Source organism: Otolemur garnettii, unplaced genomic scaffold, assembly GCF_000181295.1.
Source record: "Otolemur garnettii isolate 467f Iridium unplaced genomic scaffold, OtoGar3 scaffold00138, whole genome shotgun sequence".
Taxonomy (NCBI): domain Eukaryota; kingdom Metazoa; phylum Chordata; class Mammalia; order Primates; family Galagidae; genus Otolemur; species Otolemur garnettii.
This window is the reverse complement of record NW_003852533.1, coordinates 4,106,166-4,113,270: the sequence shown is the minus strand read 5'-3', so window position 1 is coordinate 4,113,270 and position 7,105 is coordinate 4,106,166.

Here is a 7,105-nt window from a genome sequence, read left to right as displayed (position 1 = left end):
CAGGGCACGCGGGGTCAGGAGGTGCAGGGACAGGGCACGCGGGGTCAGGAGGTGCAGGGGCAGGGCATGTGGGGGTGCAGCGTCAGGACACGCAGGGTCAGGACATGCATGGACAGGGCAGGCAGGGTCAGGAGGTGCAGGGGCAGGGCACGCGGGGTCAGGAGGTGCAGGGGCAGGGCACGTGGGGTCAGGAGGGTTAGTGCATGTTTTGGGGTTTTTTTTTTTGAGACGAGATCTCCCTCTGTTGCCTGGTCTAGAGCACAGTGGTGTCACAACTCACAGCAACCTCAAACTCCTAGGCTGAAATGATCCTCCTGCCTCAGTCTCCTGAGTTGCTAAGACTACAGGTGCCCACTACAACACCCAGTTATTTTTCTATTTTTTTGTAGAGACAGTGTCTGGCTCTTGCTAAGGCTGGTCTCAAACTCCTGCACTCAAAGGATCCTCCCACTGTGGCCTCCCAAAGTACTAGGACTATAGGCAGGAGCCCCTTGGCGTGGCTGCGTGGTGCATCCAAAGAGAATGACTACCTGGAGGATTGTAGTAGTGACACAATTTGCTGACACTATGTTAACAATATGACATAATAATGAGGAGCTGAATGTGGTGGCATACTCCTATAGTCCTGGCCACTCTGGAGGCACAGTGGGAGGATCCCTTGAATGCAGGAGTTTGAGACCATCCTTAGCACACTGTGAATTGCCACTGCAGTCCAGGCTGGACAAAGTAGTGAGACTCCTGTCTGTAAAAAATAAACAAAATACGTGCCTCTTCCTTCTAAACTCCCATGAGAGACCTTCCTTCCAGCTTTGGGGAAGCCTACCTTTACACACAGGATTTGATTCCACTCCCGGGTCTATGCCTCTTCCAAACATGTCCCTCCAAATCCATGTTATTCAGCCTCTAGTAATACCCAAGGCAAGAGTGAACTGGGCAAGGTTGTGGGAAGCTATGGTTGCAGCAGGACGCTCTGCAGTGGCCGCTCAGAGTAGCCCAGAGTGGACATGGGCGTTCTAAATTCAGCTTCCTGTCTAGTCTCCCTTGTAGGGTGGTGAGTTGCAGAGGTGAGTTGCAGACCCCTGTCCAGCAAGTCTTTCCCTTGTCTAACAATGACCTACTAGAACACACACAGTAGTTCTAGTAGTTAATTGAAACAGTAACAGTTCTCAAAGATAACATCATCTAAATCTGTGAGATAGAAACGTTTTTAGGCAGAGTACAATTAGCTCTTTCCCTCCATCGTATCCTTAACCTTTGTCATGGAAGACACCCTCTTGGAAATGTTGTAACATGAAGCAAGTCGTGGCAGATTGGAGCTGATTAAAGTTTCAGGTCGGAGGTTCTCTTGCTCCCAACGTACTGGTCTGGGGAGGTAAGTGAGGGAGCTTTCTGCAGAGGGCACAGGCTAATTCAGTTACAGTATCTTTCTCCTCTACTAGATCTGGGGCTCATTGAAAAATTCTAAGTTTTTCAACCAGGTAGTTAGTCAAGTTGAACTAATCAGCGTGAACGCCCTGATCACATACGTGATTCATCACTCACAAGTTCCGAGCAGACTTTACTTGTATATATTACTAAACAGAAATGGGTTTGGAGTCTTTATTTGGGGATAGGCTCTTGTTTTTCCAGAAATTTCCAATTAAGATGAAAATATAGTCGGAGAAGGAAAGTGAATTAGCCCCAAAGCATACATTAAAATAGAATTGGAAAAACAAAACCAAACACAAATTAGTTTTCGTATTGACCAGCAGAGGGCAGAAGCCCAGTGGGAGAGTGACCAGGACGTGTGTTCTGATGCTCGGGCTGGGTTTCCTGGCACCTGCCCCGAGGTAGTGGGGAGGGCAAAGGAGGTCCAGAGGGGCTAGAGAAAGACCAGGTCACAAGGAGGGGCCCCAGTTCTGATTTGAGGACAATTAAGGTCCTAGTACACGGTAGGGGGGTGGGGTATGGGGAGATCTGAGAAAGGGAAGGAGGGAGGGGTTGGGGAGACAAGGGGTGTGATACATGTTTTGGGGGCGGCACACAATTATAAGAGGGTCCTTATCTAACAAAAGCAATCAATGTAACCTGGTTCTATATACCCTCAATGAATCTCCAACAATTAAAAAAAAAAAAGAAATTCTGTTTACTGGGTGGTGCCTATGGCTCAGTGAGTAGGGCGCTGGCCCCATATACCAAGGGTGGTGGGTTCAAGCCCAACCTTGGCCAAACTGCAACAAAAAAATTAGCCAGGCATTGTGGTGGGTGCCTATAGCCCCAGCTACTGGGGAGGCTGAGGGAGGAGGATCACTTGAGCCCAGAAGTTGGAGGTTGCTGTGAGCTAGGCTCACACCACAGCACTCTAGCCTGGATGACAGAGCAAGACTTTGTCTCAAAAAGAGAGAGTGAGATTCAGCTTTGGACTTGTTACATCTGAGATCCCTGAGATATACCCTCAAGGAGATGATCCAGAGTGGAGCTCAGAAAGGAGGGTGAGCTGAGAGACAGCCCCTGTGTGTCACCACATTACAAACTTGTCTGCAGCCGCCAGTGGGGTGAAGTTCCAGGGGCAGGAGGAGAGAGGGACAGGATGTGTCCCCACTGCGCCCCGAGAGGCTGCAACAAGGGCAGGGACAGCAGACACTTGACATTAGGGCTTTCATGGGCTTGTGGGGGAAAAAGCCCTCTGAGGAATTATTCTGGCTGGTGCCCGGCAGGCTTCCTCCCCCTCAGGTAAGTCTGTGCAGCATTAGTTTCCTTACTGACCCGGTAACCAGTCACCATAAACACAGCGGCTTAGAGCAAGGCAAGTTTATTCTCCTGAGCCTCTGGAGGTCAGAAGCCCAAATAGGACGCACTGCTCTAAAATCAAGGCATCGGCAGGGCTGCGTGCCGCCCGCTTCTGTGCATCTTCTGGCGTCCAGAGGCTGCCCACAGGTCCTGATGACCCAACCCTTCTGGAGCTGCATCCCTCTGATACTGGCTCCCCCAACTCTCTCTCCCATTTTCACGAGATTCCTTTGCTCCCTCTCCTCCTCCACAACAGTCGCCCTCGAGGTCCCGGAGCAGCAGACTTCATTCTGTCTGCAGCAGGACTCCCCTCTTGCCACGTTCCGTAAATACATTCACAGGTTCTGTAGATGAAGACGCGCACGTCTTTGGGGGTCGTTACTCCACCTGCCGTGCTTTTCTGGCATTTGCTCATTCCTTTTTAGAAAAGTGTAAGTACATACTGCTCAAGCTTAGCATAAAGTCTTTCCTCATAGTCCAAAAGAGCCGCCCTTGCCCAAACGGGAGCTTTGTTACATCTCAGTGTGTTTGTGCACATGTACGTGTCTGCCAGCTGCACGCTCGCTGGGATGAGGGAGAGAGACAGCTAGCAGGTGTGTCGGGGTAGGGCCTGCTGACACTTCCCATGTCAGTTAGAAGCTGTTTGAATAGCGATGGAGCTGCATGTGCCACAGGTGGGTCGGCTGGTCCTTATCGTCTGGAATAGCTCTTGGTGAAACATAATGTCACTTTTCTATTAGAATGGCTACAAAAATCCCAAACCAAACCAAGCACCAGAACTGAGTGCTGAGGAGAATTAGAGCAGCTAGAACTGTCCTGCTTTAGGGATTTACCCAAGAGAAAGGGAAGCACACGTTCACACAAACACTGTGTGAATGTTCACAGTACCTTTATTTGTAATCACAAAACACTGGAAACGACCCCAGTATCTCCTAACTGCGGAATACGTGAACAAGCCCTCATGTCCTTACGTGATGGAACACTGCCCAGGAGTAAGACCAGCTGAGAGGTGGATTCCAGCACACAGATGAGTTTCTAGGGCCCTAAACCCAACCCAAACTCAGAAGGCTGCATAGTGGATGCCATGCTGTGACTTTCTGCAAAAGACCAAATTATAGGAACACACACAGATCAGTGGCTCCAGTGACGGGGATGGGGGTGGGGTGGGTGATAACTGCACAGTGATGTGGAGGCTTTTGGGGGTGCCGCCTTTGGGGGGGTATCTTGTATTGTGATTGCCATGATGCTCACATGACTAGAGGTTTTTGTCAAAACTCACAGAACTGCATGCTAGAAAGGGCAAATCTTTATGTAAATTATATAGATTCTTTAAAAACCCAAATGTGTAAATTCTACAGGTCTTTTTATTGTGAGAAAGTTCTCATCCGAGGCCTACATTTTTATGAGGTACTAATTATATTATCTTAATAGACAGGTAAGTGAACCTGTGTCCTAGTTAACAGGCTGAAGGCCCTTTACAAGGGATCTCTCAGCAGCAGCCCTTTGAGACGTGTCATAGGAGCCATCAGAGCACCAGTGCCAGAGAGCCCCGGCCAGCTGTGTGGTGTTACGCCTTCTGGGACCTGCCTGCCCCCTGTACATTGGAAAGAGGCCTGATTAGACCTACCTCATGGGGGCAAGAATGTGCAGAAAGAGCGTGTCAGAATTAAAAGCTCCCTTTTACCATAAAGTGTTCCTTGTTTTCTAGTCCTAACAGCTTGCTGTTCTGCTGAGTGGCAAGGTGGGTGCTAGGTGTGCGGTGATATGTGATCGTCACAGCAATTGCTTGTGTGGACATCAGCATGACAGAAACTCTAATTTACAGGGAGAGAAATTGACGTTTTCAGAGGTTACAGAGATGTGCCCAAAGTTTCCCAGCTGAGACAAGGTAAAGCAGGGACAGGCCTGGTGCTGTTGGCCCCCCAGCCGTGACCAGTTCACCTGCACTCTGCCTCTCACAGGGATGTCTCCCATGATCAGGGGACATGTCCACGTTGGACTGTAATTCACACGTATGGAGAGTCGTGTTGCAGACGCACATGTGATATCGTACAGACTCAGCACACCTGACGGGGCCAGGCATCTACTAACCTGAAGTTTTGTTCAATACAGATATTAAAAAGACAGAAAGGGCAGAGTGAATGAAATTAATAACATTTTTATGACTTGGCTAATAATAAATATTGCTCAGGACAAATAAGAGCTTATTTTCACAATAATGTTTGGCATAAGAAAGGATGAAGTCTTACTTTGATATCTAACTTTCCTTGAGTGAATTAATGTACTTTCTTGAATTAAATGCTTTTTCATTTTGAATACTCTTTTAAAGAAGCATTTGAGGCTATAAATTTAGGTCTGAGAACGACTTTAGCTGTACTTGATACATTGTAACTGCTAGTGCTTTGTGATTGTTTAGTCTCAAAATTTTGTAATTTTTATAATCATTTCTTCTTTAACTCATGAATTGTTCAGAGGTGCATTTAATCAAAATGTGAATCAAATATTTCTCCTTTTCTATAGTTACTGTTGGTGTCCAATTAACAGATAATATGATTTAAAGAATGTAATCTTAGTAAAAGATATCAAAATTTCAAAACATTTTGAGCTGTTCTTTGTGACATGGTATCTGGTTAGTGTTGATAAGTGTTTTATGTGTGCTTGAGTGGAAAGTGTGTTTTCCACCTATTCAGAGTTTTATATACCTGCAATCAGTATATTTAATCCATGATTTGTGGTCTGCACCAAAAATGCAACGTTAAGCTTATTCAAGGGGAGTAAATTAACTGTATGCAAATTCTGGAAAATGGGGTGTTGTTACTGAAATTCTGGAAAATGTGGCATTGTTACTGAAAGTTCGGCACTCGTCCCGCACAGCCACTTCAGAGAAGCAGTTTGAGGAGAAGGGAAGAAAAGTTCATTACTTTGCTAGAAAATGGAGGAAAATGGCAGACAGTGGTCTCAAATCCCAATTCCTCCCTCTCCGCAGAAGCCCAGAGCTTTTAAAGGCTCTGGTCCTGGAATCCTATCTTGGGTCATGACGATCTGGCAGCCTCTGCCCAGATTCCTTCCATCTCTGACTAAAATAGCCTCATAGCCCCTACTTGGATCACCCCCATCTCCAGCTAAGAAGACCTTGTAGCCTCCATCCAGACAATTCCCTTGAGCTCTCCCCTGTGGCACAGAGATGTCCCCTGCCCCTCCCACCACTGACCTAAGGCAGGGTTGCAGGTGTCTCCAAAAATTAAGGAGACAGAAAATACTTTTGCCAGTTTTTTTCAGCCCATTCCCTCCATAATGGTGCCTTTTCTGTGGACTGTAGAGTGATGGTCAGGCTTCTGTCTGTGTGGGTGATGGTCCCTCCCTCCCTGCTGGGGGCTGTGTGAGGTTTGGCTGGCGTGTGAGGTTGGTCCTGGTCTCTCCCCTCTCCTTCCTCAGCTTTGCACCTGCCGCTCCTTCTGGGCCTCCTGTCTCAGTGTAGGGCACCAGCACCCACCTGCCTAGAACCAGGGGTTATCCTGGACTTCTGTCCCCTTTCCCATGCCCATTGTTTTTATTTATTTACTTATTTTTGAGACAGAGCCTCACTCTGTCACCCTGGGTAGAGTGCCCTGGTGTCATAAAGGTCACAGCAACCTCAGTCTCCTGGGCTCAAGTGATTCTCCTGCCTCAGCCTCCCAGGTAGCTGGGACTTCAGGCACCCACTACAATGCCCAGCTAGTTTTTCTATTTTTAGTAGAGATAGGGTCTTGCTCTTGCCCACACTGGTCTCAAAGTCATGAGCTCAAGTAATCCACCTGCCTCAGCCTCCTAGACCTGGGATTACAGGTATGAGCCACCACAGCTGGCCCACACCCTCATTCTTTTTTTTTTTTTTTTTTGAGACAGAGCCTCAAGCTGTCCCCTTGGGTAGAGTGCCATGACATCACAGCTCACAGCAACCTCCAACTCCTGGGCTCAAGTGAGTCTCCTGCCTCCGCCTCCCAAGTAGCTGGGACCACAGGTGCCTGTCACAATGCCCAGCTATTTTTTGGTTGCAGCCATCATTGTTGTTTGGTAGGCCTGGGCTAGATTCGAACCTGCCAGCTCAGGTGTATGTGGCTGGTGCCTTAGTCGCTTGAGCCACAGGTACCGGAGCCTTACACCCCCATTCTTAAAGAACCAAGACTCATCAACTCTCTCTCCCAAATACCACCCAAGTTGGCCCATGTTCTGTCCTCTCTTTGTCCTGCTCAGGCCCCTTGACCTACTTGGGTCACTGCTCAGTGAGCCTCATGTCTTTCTTGCCCCCTACTAAATTCTTTCTGTTGTAGCCAGTGATTTTTCTTTTTCTTTCTTT